This window comes from Danio rerio, chromosome 16 (assembly GCF_049306965.1).
Source record: "Danio rerio strain Tuebingen ecotype United States chromosome 16, GRCz12tu, whole genome shotgun sequence".
In the NCBI taxonomy this organism is placed as follows: domain Eukaryota; kingdom Metazoa; phylum Chordata; class Actinopteri; order Cypriniformes; family Danionidae; genus Danio; species Danio rerio.
In genome coordinates, this window is record NC_133191.1 from 40,282,889 (window position 1) to 40,303,785 (window position 20,897).

Here is a 20,897-nt window from a genome sequence, read left to right on the forward strand (position 1 = left end):
CATACTGTAGTTGTGTTACAATAGCAACTATAGAATTACCACAACAGAGTAATTGAAGTACTTTACAAAACACTTTACAGCAGACACTAGTTCACTTTATTTTAGTGATAAAATGGGATTGATAGTAGCATTTATTTAAAGAGTGAATAGTACAGTAAGCTATAATACCTAAAATACCTAATTTATACCTATTATTACCTATTTTCTATCACGGTTACATTTCTGCTTGCCAGAATGACCAATAATTATTGGCTAGAAATTGCAACAGCCATCGGAAAGGAGGAAAGTTTTTGTAAAACTTTGGAAAAACCTGAGGGATAAGTTTGTTAAAACAACAAAAAAAGAGGCCCCCAAAAACATCTTCAATGATAATGATTATCTTTTTATTCGTCTGATTTTACTTTCTGTTTTTTTGGAGCGCCGCCTGTCATTAAAAAAAAATATCTCAATGGTGAACGTGTCAAGTATAAAAGCCTTAATCTGTTTTGTGAGTTGTGCGATGCGGTGCCAGGTGAAAGTATAAATCTGCATAAGATGTTTGTTTTTTCTGTAGTTCAACGGTGCATTTAATCTGACTTTACCACTGTTCAATTTAAATAACTTTGTTTTACCCCTAATTTAATGCTTTTACATTTTCTCTCGTGTGTTTTTGATATTGCGATATAGGTCTTAAATGTAATACTTAATGGTCCTAAAAAGGTCGTAAAAGGTCTTAAATTTGACATTATGATATCTGCAGAGTCCCCGTGACAGTACACAGAATTAATTTACGAGCAGAAAGTTGCTCCGACGCAGTCATTATCTTCATCCTCTTAGTATTTTCCTGACTCAGGGCCTCCAACAACGTGCCCACCACAAGCGTCGTCTTCCATGACTGATGAGGATAACTGCGCGATGGTTGGGGCTCCGAAAGGCAAACAGACATACAAAATCAGTTTTTAGCACTTCTTGCTTGTGTACCGTTAAAGCTAAGGCCCAGATTACACTACCAGTTAAATGTGACCCAATTCCGATTTTTTTTGCTTAAACTTGTGACAATGTGGTGCAATGTGGAAGAGAGAGCGTGTGTGGATATTCCGACGTGGGAAAAAACAACAACAACAAAGGAAACATGGAGGACGGTGGTCAGTCGCCATTATTTGCTCCCACTAGACCTGAGATCTCTCTCGTACCACAAATTCCTCTCAGTGGTGTAGGACATCATACAGCATATAAACAATAAGCGCTAGCTGCGATGCAGGCCCTTCGCCACCTCCTTCGCCTCAAAATCATTTTCAAGTTGGGCAAATTCGTGTTGTAATTTTTACGCTATTAACGTTATCAATGCACGCACTGCGGGCTACACATAGAACAACTTTATTCCCTTTAACACCAGTGCGCACACAGGCTACATCTTACACACACACACACATCAGGGCCGTACCATTACATAAACTGCGTGGGGGTAAATCTGGACTGAACCATTTGCTGCTTATACTACACCACGTATTTCGTAGAGCTAAAAAGAAAATTTCTTCCATCGTGGCTAGTGTGGCACAGATGCTAGGACCCGCCTTTATGCATGCATCATAGGTTGTATGGCAAGTGTAAACGCATGAATTCGATATGGGTCACAATTAAAAGAACGTGTAAACGGACAGACAAAAAAATCTGAATTGGGCATCAAGACCTGACAGTGTGAACGGGGCCTAAGTTTGTGCGGGGAAAATGTATTCATTCTTTTTTTGGACCTAATGTATGCTGTGCAGCGTTATGTACTGATCCGATGGCTTTAAATACCTAGCTAAATTGATACTAAAATGCTTTAAGGTTAACGGTAAATGATAAAGTTTACCTCACATTAAACTTGTCTTATTTAAATGTCCTTATCCTTGGCTGCATTAACAGTTTAGCTTTCAAGTTTTCTTCACATTAATGTTATAGTCTGCTCCTGCTGACCCTGGAATTAGGATACCATCAAGTGATAATCCATTGCACTGGCAGAAAAATGAACAAGGAAAGGAAAGATGAATGCCACAGGGCCGTTACAAATTTTATTGTTAAAAGTTTGCTGCCTTTTTCTCCTGTGGAGGCTTCATGGTGGAGCTAAGAACAGTAAGCTGTAAATGATGTTGTAATATTATTACCATTAAGGCTGTTGGCCATGTTTGTAGGTAGTCTCTTAACCTAGATAATTTTTAAATCTTTTTATAGTAAGCAACAATGATAAAATAATGCTAATGTTACTTTTTTGTGTTTGATGATGTCAAATATAGGGAGATGATAAGCACTTTAAACCCCAGATATCAGTCCCCCAGCCGAGACATGCTCTCAAATACCCTCATACCTGCAGTTGAAAAAGAAAATATCAAGAAAGAGTTGCAAGATGTGAGAGATGTGGCTGTGACTGCTGATGGCTGGATCAGCATTGCACAGGACCACTACCTGACAGTGTCACTTCACTTTGTCAGAGAGGGTTCCATGAAAGACATACAAGGGCAGTATACACATCCCAGACAGGGGACATTTTAGCAGAAGAGATAAGAGATATTCTTGATGAATTTAATATAAAGGATAGAGTAGTTGCTGTGACAATGCAGCAAACATGGATGTAGCAGTAAAAAGAGATGAGTATTAAAAAAATTGGCTGCTTTGCTCACACTCTCAATATTGCTGCTCAGAAGCTTTCCACAATTACCTCAGTCTCACAGTGGGCAGGAAGGATCAGAGCAATGGTGGTGTGGCTGAAAAGATCCACCCTGGCTAAACCTATCCTTAAAGAGAAGCAGCATCTTCTCGGTAGGTAGAAATCAGAATAGTTGAACCTTAGTGCAAAACTCTTTGGCCAAATAGTTAATAAAAATCCTTTGCTAAATCATGCAGTAAAACATTTCTGCAAATAAACAGCCACTTTGATAACCAACACAAACATAAATTTCTCTTTCCCATTTTAGGTCTTCCAGAACATGCTGTCATCCTTGATGTGAAAACAAGGTGGAATAGCTTATTCCTCATGGTGGAGCGATTCCTAGAGCAGTTCCCTGCCTTCCAGGCCACCTCCATGGACCATCGTCTTAAGAAATTAATGGACAAGGACAGGTAAAAACTCTGTTCTCATTTTAAATGCTTATTCAATTTTCAGTGTAAACGATTTTGCTCATGAATCTATAGTCCAGCTAATGAATCTGATCATATTTTACAGACTGCAGAGAATTTCTGATGAGGATTTTAGAAAAGCAGAAGAGTTTGTCAAAATTACAAAGATACTTTACACTTCAACCCTCTGCGTCTCTGCTGAAAGGAGCCAAAACTTGGGTCAGATTCTGCCTATCTTAAATAAGCTCCAGCACCACTTCACAGTGAATAAAGAGGACTCCTCCTTCACAAAGACCATCAAGGACCCTATCTGGAATGACCTCTCAAAAAGATACCAGGGGTGCAGTGTAATCCTGCTGAATTTGCTCTTGTTTTCATTAGAATTATTCAGTGATTGACTCAGTGTTTTTGTCTTGAATATCAGATGGATGAGAGGGCACAGCCTTGCATCCCAGATTCAAGTCAAAAGTGACAAATGAAGTGTGGACCAGACTGAAGGAGGAGCTAATGAAAAGGACCTTAGAACAGGTGTTACTTCATATTGGTAATATTCTACTTCACTTGAATTGTAGATCAATATGTGTTGTGGTAAATATTGACTTCTCATTAATTACAAATTATCAGACCAGAGGTTTTGAATATCAGAAAATAGACTTTATTCTCCATAATAAAGCCGAGAAAGAGCAGAGCAGACCCCAGAGCTTTCTGAAGTCTCTCCTGGACACCTTCTAAAGTTTCAGTGTGTTTGTTACAATTTTTATACAGGATTATTTGACACACCCCTAAGTCTCTTTTTAACTCTTGACCATTTTTGAATAGGTTTTTAGTCTAAGGGGTCCTGCTATTCTTGGCTCTCAGCCCACTAGCTCATGTCAACAGAGATGTTACAGGTCTATGTCAGTAAAGTATAGATGCAACTTATGCAAAGGAACTAAGTGTTTACATACATTGTCATGATAGGATAATAACTTGATAATATGTTACTCATTCTAACTTCTGACACATATAGCTTCATAGAAGTATTTAACATAAATAATCAGTGCTTTACATATTCAGTCATTCTACACAATCAGTCACTCAGCCTTCTCCTAGTGTTGCTCCTGTGCAGGCATACTCATCTTACACAGACATATCACTGTATTTTTAACACAGGCTGGCATGTTTGCTGCAAACACTACATACATTTTGAGAAGAGAAAATTAACTGCTTTACACTTAGAAAATACTTCATACAGAGAGAATAAAATCTTCTTCAATCCCTCCTCTTAAGACTTTAGTCTTAATATTATTGTCTTTTAACCCCAAAGTGCAATTTCATAATCCAGTTCTCTTAATTACCTCTATCTAGTGACTGATATTAGCCACATAGCTGTTATCAATTGACTAGATTATGCCACTGTACTTTGACAGAAGTCCAGCCAAACATCTTCCCTTTTACTTTTGATTTGAAGGAAGTAAAAGACTGTACTCTGTTTTTCTCTTAACACATCAAAGACAACAATGTTTTAAGCATAAGTATTCAGTTGGTTCAGTGCTAGCTGCTAGTTTTCACACTCATGTAGAATATACTGAAGTGATATTATATATAGGTACCATGAAAGCAATATGCAAACAAAATCAATATGCAAATGTAAAAAGCATCAAATGTTGATCTTGATCTTTGCTCATCCTTGTTTCTCTTATTCCAAGCTATCAGCATCTTCATTAGACTTTGAAAAGTTGTTAATGGAGATGTGTGGTTGAGAGTCTGAGTTCTGAAATCTGCAGTTGTGCATTCATCATCCCTTGACTTGTGGCACTTCTGTATGTGGTATTCAGGCACATTATCAGAATCACTCTTTTCTTTGTTCTGATAAACTCTTGCTTCCACACGTGGCACTTAGTAGTTTAGAGCTTTGGAATATTCAGGCTCCTCTGTTTCCAGTCAGCTTTCCCTTGCTGGAGTTGTTCCCTTTTGCTCCTTTGAGGCATTGGTACCTCATCAATGGCATCCACTTTGGCAGCTGTTGGATTTGCCCTCATCCAGATATGGTCCTTTCCTCCTGAGCTCTCCAGAGCATCCACAGATAGACTCGATCAGCTGGACCAATTGGACCTTATATCTCTGCTCTCTCACATGGCTCCTTTCTGGTTTCCTGCACAGATATCGCTATGCACATGGCAATTAATTGTTTCTTTATTAAAGTCCCTACTGCATTAGACATCTTTGCAAACCATTCCAAGAGGTTATGTGCAAGGTTATAGGTGAGATTATATGCCAGGTTTTATGCAAAGTTTCATGTGGTTTCTTGCAAGGGTCATGCTGTTTCTTGCAAGGTTTCTTTCAAGGTTTCTTTCAAGGGTCGACCCAATAGCAGTTCATGCGATGTGGTGTTAGATGCTTGTTTCTGTCAGTTTCCATGCCATCACTCACCAATGCACTTGTAAACACATTAATCCCATTAAGTTTATTATTTTCACATATTTCATTGAGGGTTGGTCTTGTTGGATCATCTTCATCTCTTTCAGCCATTTCTGGTAACTGAGCATAATACAATTACTCTCTCTTTTGTTTTATTCATAATTTTTCATACTCCTTTAGATGTTTTTATTTATTTATCACTCATTAACTTCATGATTACTTTATGAATGCAAACCCATTATGAACTTATTTCTGAAGGCATTTCAAAATTTAGGAAATACTTCTCTTGTCACAGATGTAATAAATATCCCTGCTTCATAATCTGCTCCTGATGCTACCTCTAATCATCTACTCATCATAGTTTCTCAACTGTGCTTGTTTACAGAATTATTCTCTATCCAGTCAACACTAAAAACAGTCATCATCTCACTGTTTGGAGCAATGGTCTCCAGTTAAGTCTTTTAATTGAACTAGAGCTCTGTGAAGCTGTAGATAATTCAATCATCCACATATTGTGACAGTGTCCATACAATGATCTTCTCCCTTATTATAACCCTTTATGCATTCTGGTGTATACAGTATATGCTAGTCATCAAGCTACACGAGTACAAATAAGTTTCTACCCTCCTCTGATAGTTACCTAAAATAAACTCAATAGAAATCAAACCACTTAAAATATTTACCATCCAAAAGGACATACAGATGTTACTACTTCAATGTGTTCCTTGTGCCGCCATTCATACCGCGGCGACGGCGGTACTTGATGCGCCAGCAGCATTTGACCGCTGGGTGGCACTTTAACCACAGATATTCAGCTTTGCCTTTTCACAATGCTAAACAGACTGTTCTGTAGGCGTAGCTTACTGTATGTGATGTGATGTGTTCAATTAAAATATAATTTTAATTTAGTTTTTCTGGTAATAGACATGCTCTTACACTATACTATGCTGTAGAAAAGATACATGGTGAGAAGTCAAAAAGCAAATATAAGAATTAAGTTATTAGCCTTCAGTGCCCGATTAAATTGCGTTGGGGTGAAAATAATGTTTTGATTTCTTTGACTATCATGGCAATGTTATAATCTCAAATCTTAAACGTGGGCATATAAAAAACAGCAAAATAATATAGATTATCCTGCCGGTAGAGCACATCACCTCACAGTTGTGAACTTGCGATCACCTCAACTTACATTTAAATTTTGTTTACCTGGTTTATTGTAAACTTATTAAGTGCAAAGAGGATTCGTTTTGGAAAATAGAATTGAAGAAATGAAAGACAACTAAAATGAAAGCACAAACATTCAGTACAAATATTTAGTCTTAAATAAATAAATAAATAAATAAATAAAGCAGTCTTTTAGTCTAAATATAGAGAGATGTAGTGTTTGCTGTTTTGATAGAACTAAGACTAGACATGTTCATTTGTATTTTTAATTTACGTTTTTATTTACATTTTCGTTGTTGATTATAATTACGATCTCATTTTATGTTTCAATTATAGTACATAATAATAATAAACGAATAATGAAAATAAATGAATAATGAAAATAGGACATAAATTAAGTCTGGCAGGTTTATTTTTAATAATTTAGTTTCAGTTCCGTTTTTTGTTTTAAAACGTCAATGTTCTGCTTTAAAGTATAACTGTTGTTTTGTTTTGTTTTTTTACTTAATGGCTCAGTATGTTTTGTATTTTAATTTCATATTCAGTCACCTTGCATATGCGTGTGAAATATAATGCCGCATAACCGCGGAAAAAGAAGAAAAGGCTGTCAGTTAAAGCTAATTAATCAAAATTAGCTATATTAAAATACAGCATTTATGTTAATACAGGCAGAGTGTGAACAAACTAAGGCTAAGCTATGTGCTTGCCTTTTAATGCATTTAAAAATATTTGCAGCCTTTTTATAGGCTACAGGCAACTGGTGTATAATAATGGTTTTTTTTTTTTTTTTTGTATGGTAAAGGACAATGCACATTATGTTATTGATGTAAACTTAGGCTAAAACTTACCATTGATAAACGTGACCTACCTCAAGCAGATCACTTAAAGTGTAATAAAAATAATGTTGCCGCAGGACATAAATGAACTCCCGCAAGTTTATTTTCAATAATTTAGTTTCAGTACTATTAATTTTTTTCTCAAAACGTCAATAGCACCTTCAATAATCTAAACATTAAAGATGGACCGCAAGATGTGTTGAGTGGCTATGTGGTGAAGAACGATGGCAAAGCTAAGTGTGATTATTGTAATAAACTAATAAGTTATAAAGCAGAGTCCCGACCAACAGGACTAAGCATATGCGGTTGGCTCATTCTTCACGAATATAGAATTAAAATAATGGCGCGTTAGGTTCATTGTGCATCCCGCAGGTGCAACCAACAAGGGTTGTGCATTTGAGTTTAACTTTTTGAGCGTTATAAGCAACTCGTTGTTAGTTTTTATTTAAATATATCGAGCCGAAACTAAGCAGCGCATTCTCTCCGCCTCCTCGTTTATAACCAGCTGGACACGCCACTGAAGCAGGAGAGACACTCCGTCGTTCATAATCTTAGCTGATGTGTCGGACTCGAAAGAATAATTCAAAGAGGAATGTTCTTTTAACAGTCCCGATATGTTCAATCTTTTTTTCCCTGTCATTTCTCTTCAGCAAATTATATTTTTAAAGCTGCTTGATTCTTTTAAAACCAAAAGCAGACCCCGGTAATTGGTGTTTTTTCATAAGATACTCCTTTATGAATGTTTTAATTTATGAGTAGTCTTTAATGTGCTTTTTAATAGTTTTATTTTATTCATAGCAGCACCTAAAAGCGAATTTATCCTCAAAACGTGGCATGAGAGCGATGCATGTCATGTGTCGCATATTGCCTTTTTTTCTGATCTTTTTGCATAAAGGTTTTAATCAAAAGACAGGTAATTTAATTACTTTCGATGTGCTAAAATATTTGTTAAATAAATGTTATTTCAAAAAAAGCATATGCAATGTGCTCTGACAGGTAAAATCCGATTCTTTCTCTCTTTCAAGTTCAAAGCAAATTTGAATGCCAAAGGATTTTAGATATGCATATACAAGACTAATAACATCAACAAATTAATAAAATAAGTAGCAAATGAGAAATAAATGACAGACAAGTTGATAAAAACAGACATTATCTCTAATTATCAGAATTGCAAGATTAAAACAGCTGAATATAGGCCTAAAATGATCTAGAAAGCAACTACTGCGCGCTGATATTTATTCTTCTTTTTTTCCGAATAACGAACAATTTCAACCGCGGGGAGATACCGACAGCTTGATTTGCAGTATTTTCTAACATGTTAGAAGCGGGCAGCGGACATCAGCTAGCCGTAAAGACGGGCCGGCACAAAAAAAACATGGCTGCCGGTGGAGAAGCGGCTGTGCCCTCAGCAGCTGATTGAGACGGAGCTGCATATCCTAACTGAGTGCACTAAATACTCCGAGATCCGGGAGAAATTCTACCCGATAATCCAACACATACAAAACAACTTTGAGTCCCTGTCGAACAGAACCCATCTTACTGGGGGAGTGTGTGTGCTGCTGTGTGTTCACCCAACAATACCCGCTCCTGTCTCCAACACACAAATACTGGAACTCTTTATGTGGACTTACTTTTGATAATAGGCTACTATTATTACCTTTATCCTGTTTAATGTTATCAAAAATCTATTTTTATTATTATTTTTTTTATTCTATTTTTATTTTTATTAATCTTTTTTTATTATATGTTATTTTCATATTTGTTTTCACTACTGCCCTTTTTGCACTGTCTTGTTTGTGAGACGCGCACTGCTTTGGCAAAACGAATGTACAGTTACTTGTCATGCCAATAAAGCACCTCAAATGTGAAAATAGCCTAGGCAACAAATAACAAATAATAGTCTAATAATAACAAAAAATGCCCTTTTCATTTTCATACAATAGGCCTATGTGTGGGTTTTGACAATATGTGTTTAATTAAGCTATAAAGATCAGATGAAATGCATAGTGAAATATGAAATAAATGTCTCTTTTGCTGAAAATTTAATTAATCTATATATTTATTATTTTAAAAATCAACTCATTTTTGCCCAGAGAAAGAGGCGCGCGGCACTAGCGGACATGGGGTGCTTTTTCAAAAAAAGACGTACAGTAACTTGCAGCTGAACTATGCACAGTTTGGGGAAAAAAGGATATAGTGATGCATGTCCCCCAAAACCCCTAGTTTCTCTGTCGCAGATCCATCATTTGAAGGCAATTCAAATGTACCATCTCTAAAAATAAAAAAGACCGCTTACGCGGCATTTGTGTTTATTATTACCATATTTTTATTTTATTATTATTAATTTATTCATTCATTCATCATTCATTATTTTTTTTTCGGTTTAGTCCCTTTATTAGTCTGTGATCGCCACAGCGGAATGAACCGTCAACTTATCCAGCATATGTTTTACGCAGTGGATGGCAGGAGGGCCAGCTGGGGCTTCGGGACGGAGTAAAAGGAAAGGCGGAATTTGCCCCGAGTCTGGGAAAGATGGCTTGCCGTAATTACACTAGTTTTTCTATCGCACACATGTGCCAAACACATAAACAAATAAATAAAAAAGGAAAAGAAAACATCTAGACTTATAGGCTGAGGTCTTTTTGCTTATAATCGCCCTTATGTTTCCGTTTTAAATGTAAGGCTGTTGCATAGAATAATACAATTTTAATGTATAAGTGATTTTGCTGCGTCCCCCTTGATGTTTCAATAACGCATAATAATCTACACAAAGACACAGCAGACATAAAGGTTGTGTATGAGAGACCGAGCAAAAGAGCGCTCTCTTCACAGCTCTGTTGATGCTGCTAGCGGCTTCTTTCTTTTTGTTATTTATTTTGCAGATAATACACCATATGAATACAACAGAAAGACATAAAACTTTACAAATTACCTTTTGTAGACTCAAAACAAGTGTCATATCTTGATAAGCCTCAGCCACATTGAAATATAATTTAAAGAATTACATTATCGGATATAATAAAATCGCATTAAATAAATAAACCAATATAAAACAAGCAAAATCAAGCTATAACAGTTTAGGTAGGCCTATATAGCCTACATAAATAAAACCGTTAAAGCCAAATCAAACTTTTATTTTACAAGATATTTTCTTTTAAAAGATTTTAGATATTTTCTAAAAACAATAAACACCAGAGAAGGTTTAGAATATTATTTATAAAGTATTTGGATATGATGATAATAATCAAATTGTGCAAACAGAACATTTTTGGGAACACGTTTCAGGTCTCTCCAGTGCATTTGGGCTGAATGTTTGACTGTGTCTAAATGAGGATGTTATAAAATACATTTTCTACCGAGTTATTAACGGATGCACGATGCCAACAGTCGGGGGACGTTCTGGGGGCTGGGTTTGCGTTACGCGCTGCGAGCTATAGACCGACAGTGGAAATGCGACATGATTTCGGTCTCACTGATGCCCATTAACACCTGAAAGACAAGCTTTTGGTTATGAGATGGGGGAAGGGGTATGTCTCCACCCTCAAGTGTTTTCCACAAACATGGTTACACAAAATCCAAAACTCCCGAGGACGGATGGTGTAACCGTAGCAAAACCTATGCGTTTTAAAACCAAACCGCATTAAATATGGGGCCTTATGAAAATGAATGTTTCTATGCACAGCCACTTCTGGACTGAACTACTTGTTATTTAAAATATCTGTATTATCTGTATCTCTAGCATTCGCCAAAACGAATTTGTACATAAAAACACCGAACATAGCCTAGCTGAATAGGGTGTTGCCTGCTGAGCCATGACAGCAGCAGACAATTCCGCACGACCATAAAGCCTTCACCCGACAGTTATTTTCTAATATTCACAACGCGAGCCACAACAATAGACATGCCATGCCCATCATCCTTACAGACAACTTCGCTTTAAACTGTATTAAGGTCCCATTTACACTGCACAGCAGTTTTATATAAAACCTTAATGATACATATAACAGGCTACATTTTGATGGTGAAATAACCTTTTAAACGATGGCTTTTTATTTCAGTATTCAAACATTAAATAACGAATGCATCAAGTGAAATAACGAATATGCAAAAACACATGTATATAAATATAAAGGACTATTATAATTAGCAAAATGCTGCTCTATTTATCTTTGTATTTTTATAATTTTATTATTGTTATTTTTAATATTTTGAATTAATTAAAGCTATAGACAAATACTGCTTGACATTTTAGAAAATGTTTTGCGTATACCCAGTACCGAGAACAAACAAACAAAAGCACATGGCTTGTTAATCAATTTAATCAAGCTCTAGCCACGAATAAAATAATAGACTATTATTTTAATATTTTAGACGACGGGTTAGTAATTATACTATAAATGGTTATGTTCAGATCAATGAAATAATAACTTTAATAATTCTGCTTTGCAATTTTTTATGCATTACCAACATCACTAAACCATACATTTGTTTTATAAGTTAACCAAATATTTGCAGAGATTCAGCAGTTTTTTTTCTGACGCGTTTGCCAGTCATGCCAGTCAGTGAAAAAAAAGTAACCGTGGCCCCGTTTGCAGGTATTCAGATTCGATTTTATTAATCTGATTCAACTTTTATTATTTACAGGACATAAAAATGCAATTAAAAGTTTCAAATCAATGTGCATTGTCCTTTACCATACAAATAAAAAAAAAAAAAACATTGTTATACACCATAGCCTGTAGCCTATAAAATGGCCGCAAATCTTTTTAAATGCATTAAAAAGCAAGCGCATATTAGCCGTACCTTGAGTTTGTTCACATTCTGCCTGTATTAACATGCATGCTGTATTTTAATATAGCTTATTTCGATGAATTATGTCACCGACTCGGTCCCAGTCATTCCCCTCGCTGACCAGCAGAGGTCACCATCTCCGGACTTCTAACCATTACGTCATCCTTCTCACTCAGATCCCAGCACACCTGTTCTCCATCTCACTAATGACCCACGTACCACACATAAGCAGCTCACACACACACTTCATTGCGAAGTCTTGTTTAGCCCCGGCCAGCATTTCTGAGCGTTCTATCCTGCCTGATCTCCCGTTTACCACTTCAGCCCGTTCCTCGACTCTGCTCTGTCTTCTGCCTGCCCTCGACCTAAAGCCTGATTACACGGACACTGATTCTCGCTGCCTGCCCCGGACTAAAGCCTGTATTACGGACTCTGAACCACGCTGCCTGCCCTTGACTCAAACCTGGTAATCACTCTGCCTCTGTTACCTGCTGATCATCGTTGAGTTGTATGTTGTATGTTCGCACATCCGTGCGAGGTGTTGATGTTTAAGTGTGACTTAATAAATACTGCAAAATGGATCCCTCCGTGTCAGTCTCCCCGTTACAAATTAGCTCTAACTGACAGCTTTTTCTTCTTTTTCAGCGGTTATGCTTGCATTATATTTCACACGCATATGCAAGGTGACTGAAATTGAAATTCAAATACAAAACATACTGAGCCATTAAGTAAAAAAACAAAACAACAGTTATAGCTACTTTAAAGGAGAACATTGACGTTTTGAAGAAAAAAAAAAACTGAACTGAAACTAAATTATTAAAAAATAAACCTGCTAGACTTAATTTATGTCCTGCGGCAAAAAATATTTTTATTATAATCTGCTTAAAATAGGTCAATTTATTTATTTATTTATTTATTGCTTTTGATGAAGCTGCATTCAACTTAAGCTCAATGTCGGCAATGTCTTTAAATAAATAATATATCTAGGCCTATTTTCATTATTCATTAATTTTCATTATTCGTTTATTATTATCTACAATTGTTGAGACATAAAATGAGATAGTAAACTATATACAACAACGAAAATGTAAGTAAAAACATAAATGAAAAAGTCTTGTCTTAGTCCTGTCAAAATAGCAAACACTGAACATCTCTCTATATTTAGGTTAAAAGACAGCTTTATTCATTTATTTATTTATTTATTTATTTATTTATTTATTTAAGACTACTTATTTGTACTGAATGTTTATGCTTTTATTTTAGTTGCAAAAATATCAGAAATTGATCTCGCACGCGCAGGGAAAAAAGGCAATTATGCCACACATGACTTGCATCGCTCTCATGCCAAGTTTTGAGGATAAATTCGCATTTAGATGCTGCTTGAAATAAAATAAAACTATCAAAATGCACATTAAAGACTTTAATAAAAAATTAAAACATTCATAAAGGAGTATCTTATGGAAAAACACCACGGGCTCTGCTTTCGGTTTTAAAAGAATCAAGCAGCTTTAAAAATATATATAATTTGCTGAAGAGAAATGACACGAAAAAAAAATAAATAAAAAGATTAAACATATCGGGACTGTTAAAAGAAAATTCCTCTTTGATATATTCATTCGACTCCGATACATCAGCTAAGATTATGAATGACGGAGTGTCTCTCCTGCTTCAGCAGCGTGTCCCGCTGGTTAAACGATGAGGCGGAGAGAATGCGCTGCTTTGTGAACCTAACGCGCCATTATTTTAATTCTATATTCGTAAAGAATGAGCCAACCGCATATGCTTAGTCCTGTTGGTCGGGACTCTGCTTTATAACTTAGTTTATTACAATAATCACACTTAGCTTTGCCATCGTTCTTCACATGTTGCCACTCGGCACATCTTGCGCTCCATCTTTAAACAAATGTTTACATTATTGAGGTGCTCTCCGGCGGCGAAGTTTCTGGCAGAGTAGCGAGTGAAAAAATGTGCTTGCAGAAATTGGAATCAAAATTTAAATTATATAACAAGCATCGTATTCTTTCTAATCCTCGCCCAGTTTTAATACAAGTTGTGTTTTTTATATTTGTGGCTGTGAAGTTTATTAAGAATATATATATATATATATACATATAGCCTACTTTATTTTTTTTATACTTTAAGTGATCTGCTTGAGGTAGGTCACGTTTATCAATGGTAAGTTTTAGCCTAAGTTTACATCAATAACATAATGTGCATTGTCCTTTACCATACAAAAAAAAAAAAAAAAAAAACATTATTATACATAGTTGCCTGTAGCCTATAAAAAGGCCGCAAATGCATTAAAAGGCAAGCGCATATCTTAGCCTTGAGTTTGTTCACACTCTGCCAGTATTAACATAAATGCTGTATTTTAATATAGCTAATTTTGATGAATTAGCTCTAACCTTTGACAGCTTTTTCTTCTTTTTCCGCGGTTATGCGGCATTATATTTCACACACATATGCAAGGTGACTGAATATGAAGTTAAAATACAAAACATACTGAGCCATAAGTAAAAAAAAAAAAAAAAAAAAACTGAACAGAACTGAAACTAAATTATTAAAAATAAAATAATATATAAATATATATAATATATAAAAATATTTTTATTATACTTTTAGTGATCTGCTTAAGGTAGGTCAATTTATTTTTCTCAGTGTTTCACGTACTGTACGGCAATGTCTTTAAATAAATAATTTATTTAGGCCTATTTTCATTATTCATTTATTTTCATTATTCGTTTATTATTCGTTTATGTACAATTGTTATGGCATAAATGAGATAGTAAAATATAATCAACAACGAAAATGGAAATAAAAACAGAAATAAAACATAAATGAAAATGTCTTGTCTTAGTCCTATCAAAATAGCAAACACTGAACATCTTTCTATATTTAGGCTGCTTTATTTATTTATTTATTTATTTATTTATTTATTTATTTATTTATTTATTTACTTAAGACTACTTATTTGTACTAAATGTTTGTGCTTTCATTTTAGTTGTCTTTTACTTCTTCAATTCTATTTTCCAAAACGAATCCTCTTTGCACTTAAAAAGTTTACAATAAAGCGTGTTAACAAATTTTAAATGATTAATGAAGGAATTATAATGCTTTGACTTATTGTTTAATATCATTTACAAGCACAGTAGCTGTATGGGCTATTTCTGTCCGTTCGCATCCCGTCCCTTTGCGCCCCCTGGCGGCTCATTCACAAACTGCGGTCATACACTAAAAACAGAGCGGCACCTATTTCAAACGGCGGCGGTACAAGCCGCGGCGTTAATAGCCACTTTGAACTCTCACCTACTGTATCTTCACATACAATATAAACTTCAGCTGGAAAATCTTCTCCTATTGATTTTCTTAAATCATAACCTAAACATAATCTTGTTTTGTCTTCATATGTAATTATTGCCTTTAGATTCCATCAAAAATTATTAGTCATTTATACATTTATTACTACTTTAAATTTAAATAGAAATGTCTAGGACAGATTGTATATTACAGTCAATGTTTCTATTAATGCTCCTATTTTTACACAAACTTTTCAATAGTGTTTAATCCCTATTTCTGCATCTAGTGTTTTTTATTTCTGGGCAGATCTACATCTGATTTAATTTGAACCCTCACTGTGCTGGCTGATTTCATCTGCATCTCAGTCCTGTAATGACAATCATTTAGTTGGAATTTGACACTTCTTTCCTTTACTAATTTATTTTCTGATATATATATTAATTCCTTTTTTATCTTTGAGTTATTTTCTTTTGGCTCATAATTATTTCCTAAGGCACTCCCATTAAACTAGTTGTTTATACAATTTTGATGCACTTTTTTATCAGCTGGCTAAAACTTACTGTATGCTTTGTAAATTTCTCTCTGTTTTAATTATTATTCCTTAATTTTTTTTCTAATTATTTTTCACATATGTTTTCATGTAAAATATTATCTTTTTCTTAAACACTGTTCTCTTTCAATTTTTCTCATAGCAATTTAGAACTGTTACTTTCTGACCTTATGTCCTATGAATTTATTTCAAATTGTTATTTCAATCTTTCCTTTAACTATAAATCATTTTTCTAGATTTGAATTTTTCCAGTTTTCACTATCCAATATTGATTTAGGCCATTCACAATACAATTATGTTAAGATTTTCCTTTACTTGATTTGAACTTAAATACTTAGTTCCATTCTTATTTATTCTCCAAATTATGTATTGCCTTATCAAAAAGCTTTTTCTTTAGTCACCACCCTGTATTGTAATTTATCCTTCTATGTTTAAGGAACTTTTATTAAGCCTACTGAAACTTAAACTCAAATTATTTACCATTCATCATAATATATAATTTCATCATTTAAAGTTTCACCTTAAAATTACCTTATAACACTTTTTTTTATTTTTTATTTTTTTTTATTTACAAATTTGCATGATAATAATTTCTCTAAAATTGACAGGAGTCTGATTTGATACAAGAATGGGTAGCTAAACTTTTGTTCTTAATTTTCCTTCTGTAATGCTTGAACGTAATTTGGACTAGGAGCTACTTTGAGATGGACTGTCAGGCTATCCCCCCTCGCAACCTGAGACAACTAGCTCCAGATTGGTGCAACAGTCTTTTCTATGTTGTCCTGAACTTCCTTCATATCAGGGCACAGTGTTTCCCCCTCTCTCTTTGGGCTGGCTTCTTTCTTTGACTCAGCTGATGTAAAGTTCTGGTGGAGAGTTTTTTCTTTTTGATCAGTTCATCAGTCTCTTGTTAGTGTCTCTTTTGAATGTCTCTGAACAAATGTAGCTTTTTCAGTCCTCAGTAAAACCTGGGCAAAAAGTTCATGTCAAAAGTGTCCACAGCCATTTTGCTTTGTGTTTTTTCACACACCTTTCCATTTGCCAGTATACTCAGAGATGTCTGGTAGGTACGAGACTACAGTCCCCCAAAGTTCATCCATACGTCCTCTTAATTAATATATATAGAATTTAGCTCATGACTTAATAAATTATTTTTTTCCCATTTTTTCCTTCATCAAATAAAGACTCCTTTTATCCAATTTTTTTTAATTAATTAATTTATTTATCTATTTTTGTTTGCTGTTTAACAACCTATTTTTTCTAATTCTCAATCATTTTTATCATATGTAAATATGCTTAATTTTCTATTTGTTAAATGTTCTTATAATTAATTTTTTTTGGCTTTAGATTGTGCTTCACTTATTTTTCCTAATCTTATTCTAGTTTTTCCTTACTAGTTACATTACATCTTACACTATTTTAATTTCTCTAACATTTCCATACCTGTTTTAATTCAACAGTACTATATGGTGGCCTAATGTCTAATATACCTGTTCAAAATCCTTACTGCAATAGCTTCAAGTTCATAGTACTATTTTACCTCTACATGTTTGTTTACTTTAAGCATTTTTCCTATCTGAAATGCAATTTTTAATTCTCAATTACCTTTTAAGTACATAAAATATGAACTATATAATTTTTGAACTCACTATTATGTTCTTTCATTTCTCCTCAGTGTCTATGCTTTACATCTGACTCGCTGCTTTTACTACAAATAGCTGTTGGCTCAGATGACAGCCTGTAGCTGACTTTAAAACAAATGACAACAGTCAACTTACTCCACAACAATTTTTCATTGCACTTAAACATAATTTTATATTTTAAAGCCAAATCTTAGTTTCTTTTAAATGTTACTGTTTTTTTCTAATTTTTATTTTATCTGTTTAATATATATATATATATATATATATATATATATATATATATATTAAACATCTTCTCTTTTAATTCTATTAAACAATGTTTGAACTTCTTTTTTCTCCATTTTCCTATGCTTCTTTTCCCTTTTTAAAAATTAGCATTTTTGTCTCTTAGATTTTCCTAATTCATTTTTCTTTAAACTTATTTTCCTTAAACATTTGATCATTAACTCTTCAATTAATCCATATTTATTAAAGTTTTCTCTTCTAATTCTTTATTTACTCAAATCATCAACTTATCTATTTTTATTCATACTGATTTAGTAAATTTATTTCCTGATCTATATAACTATTAATCTCCATATGTAGATATTTCTATGCTTCAATTTTTGAATTTCTTAATATTTATTAGTCTAACTTCTAGTTGCATTTTTATTAACACTTTTTATTTATTAAATCTTATTCTATCATTAATATTTTCTTATTTCATTTATCTTATTCATTACTTTATAATATTTCTATTTATTTAATACCTTATAATATATCTTTACTCTTTAGCTTCTTTCTGTCCTGTGAAACTTTTGTTCTTAAAATAGACAGATTCTTACCACTCCTGAAGCAGACCTTCTTCCAGACTGTCGACATGTCAGGAATTTCAGTCCCCTCTCTGCCTATAGTTCATACTTAAAAACACTTCAAACACACAGAGATTATTCAGAAAAATGTTTAACTCGTATATTCTTGTTTTTAGTCTGTGTCTTTCAAATGCAATATGATCTCAATTAACTTTATTAGGCTTAAACCTCCTCTGTATCACAATCTCTTCCCTAAACTGCGTCACTCTCTATCTTATTGTTCTTAAATCACACAACATATGCAATCCTTCTTTTATATTATAATATAAAATGATAATTCTTTTAAACTCACTCTTATTGCAAACATACTTCTAAGCACAATCATACTTCTCACTCAGTCTAACTCATCTCTTACACTGTGTAACCTGAACCTCACCTCTATTCTAGTCTCTCTAGATCAAAGTTGAAGGCTTCTAAGCACCCCAGCAACATAGACAAATACACAACTACTTACAATTACATAAATACACCTCACTCCTCTTGAGTGACCTGTCCGAGCAGCCTCTAACCTTAGAGCTATAACCACAGAATTCTCCACTACACTCCTCTTGAGTGACCTGTTACTTCTGCTTCCGTCTTTACTGTTCTTCAGTAAAAATAGCATTTCACAGGATTTGTGCCTTTTTTCCCCCAGCCTCCTGAATAATAATATTTATTATTATTAAAACAGAACGGGTACTCCGAGGTCTTTGCGCGCTTCTCTCTATACCTTAATCTGTTTTAACTTATTAATTGTCACCACACTTTAAGAACTTCCTCTTAAAACTTAAAAATGCTCTATGCATATTCTTCATAATATTAAAAAATTTCCCAAACATGAGTAACAGTTACTAGTTAACGTTTATCCTATCCGTCAAGGCCCTCATAGGAAAACACAGATCATTTGCATGCAAATTGTTATTTTCTCCTGGTATTCAAAACCCCTTTGTTTTCCTTTTATATCTTTACTTTTTATGTTTACTTTTACTTTTTTAGTTTTACTTGTAGTTCGTTATAGCTGGAGAAACAGTTCAAGTGACTTTTTTACCGTTACAAGCAGGTCCTTGGTAGAAAAAACACAAACGTATAAGCTTAAAATTGCTTACCGTTTTTTATCGTGGCCACATATTTGTGTTTTTCCTCCAAGCCCCAGCATGTCCAGTGTCACCCGTTCGTCTCTGTCCAGCACCACGTTGGGCGCCATTTGTGGTAAATATTGACTTCTCATTAATTACAAATTATCAGACCAGAGGTTTTGAATATCAGAAAATAGACTTTCTTCTCCATAATAAAGCCGAGAAAGAGCAGAGCAGACCCCAGAGCATTCTGAAGTCTCTCCTGGACACCTTCCAAAGTCTCTCCTGCACCTTCTAAAGTTTCAGTGTGTTTGTTACAATTTTTATACAGGATTATTTGACACACCCCTAAGTCTCTTTTTAACTCTTGACCATTTTTGAATAGGTTTTTAGTCTAAGGGGTCCTGCTATTCTTGGCTCTCAGCCCACTAGCTCATGTCAACAGAGATGTTACAGGTCTATGTCAGCAAAGTATAGATGCAACTTATGCAAAGGAACTAAGTGTTTACATACATTGTTATGATAGGATAATAACTTGATAATATGTTACTCATTCTAACTTCTGACACATATAGCTTCATACAAGTATTTAACATAAATAATCAGTGCTTTACATATTCAGTTATTCTACACAATCAGTCACTCAGCCTTCTCCTAGTGTTGCTCCTGTGCAGGCATACTCATCTTACACAGACATATCACTGTATTTTTAACACAGGCTGGCATGTTTGCTGCAAACACTACATACATTTTGTGAAGAGAAAATTAACTGCTTTACACTTAGAAAATACTTCATACAGAGAGAATAGAAATCTTCTTCAGTGTGACCTAGTTTTTTATTGAATATAGACTCCGACTGAGCAGATAGAACAGGCACTTAGCAGGTAACCGAAATGACATCTCTGATGAAGACAGTGCATCTGCAACAACAGCACTAGTAAGAAAATATAAAGAAATCCTATTTTTTCCTATTTAATTTTACTTAATTCAGAAGAAAATTAACTTGTTTGAATTTATTTTTTATATAGTTTTATATTTGTCTTTATTTCTTTACTCATTTGTTAATAGAAGATTCCAAAGCTTTCTGCCTTGAGGAGCTGTTTGCTGTGGAGGACATGGCAATTGAAGCAAGAATGCAGACCAGCGTCAGCAGCACTACAGAGGAGATATAGAGATAATAAATAAGTACAGACTGCTTCCGTCTACACTGTCCTCAGTAAGTCCAGTAAACTGGT

At 34.3% G+C, this 20,897-nt stretch overlaps 2 protein-coding genes across 8 annotated transcripts in view; one reads left to right on the forward strand and one right to left on the reverse strand.

Moving 5' to 3' along the window:
• The window catches only part of LOC141378256 (serine/threonine-protein kinase pim-2-like), an 83,144-nt gene that overhangs the window by 21,119 nt on the left and 41,128 nt on the right, over window positions 1-20,897 (reverse strand). The window lies entirely within an intron of this gene.
• The window catches only part of LOC141378253 (uncharacterized), a 62,941-nt gene that overhangs the window by 14,401 nt on the left and 27,643 nt on the right, over window positions 1-20,897 (forward strand). The window contains exons 5-12 of one of the 2 annotated variants that reach the window (XM_073926319.1): window positions 1,924-2,094; window positions 2,256-2,778; window positions 2,934-3,078; window positions 3,182-3,415; window positions 3,500-3,603; window positions 19,734-19,795; window positions 20,512-20,599; window positions 20,734-20,878. The gene's annotated coding sequence lies outside the window, so the exon portion shown is untranslated. Of the gene's footprint in view, window positions 1-1,103; window positions 2,779-2,933; window positions 3,079-3,181; window positions 3,416-3,499; window positions 3,604-19,733; window positions 19,796-20,511; window positions 20,600-20,733; window positions 20,879-20,897 lie in introns of those variants that run through there. The other variant, XM_073926320.1, reaches the window with a different exon arrangement.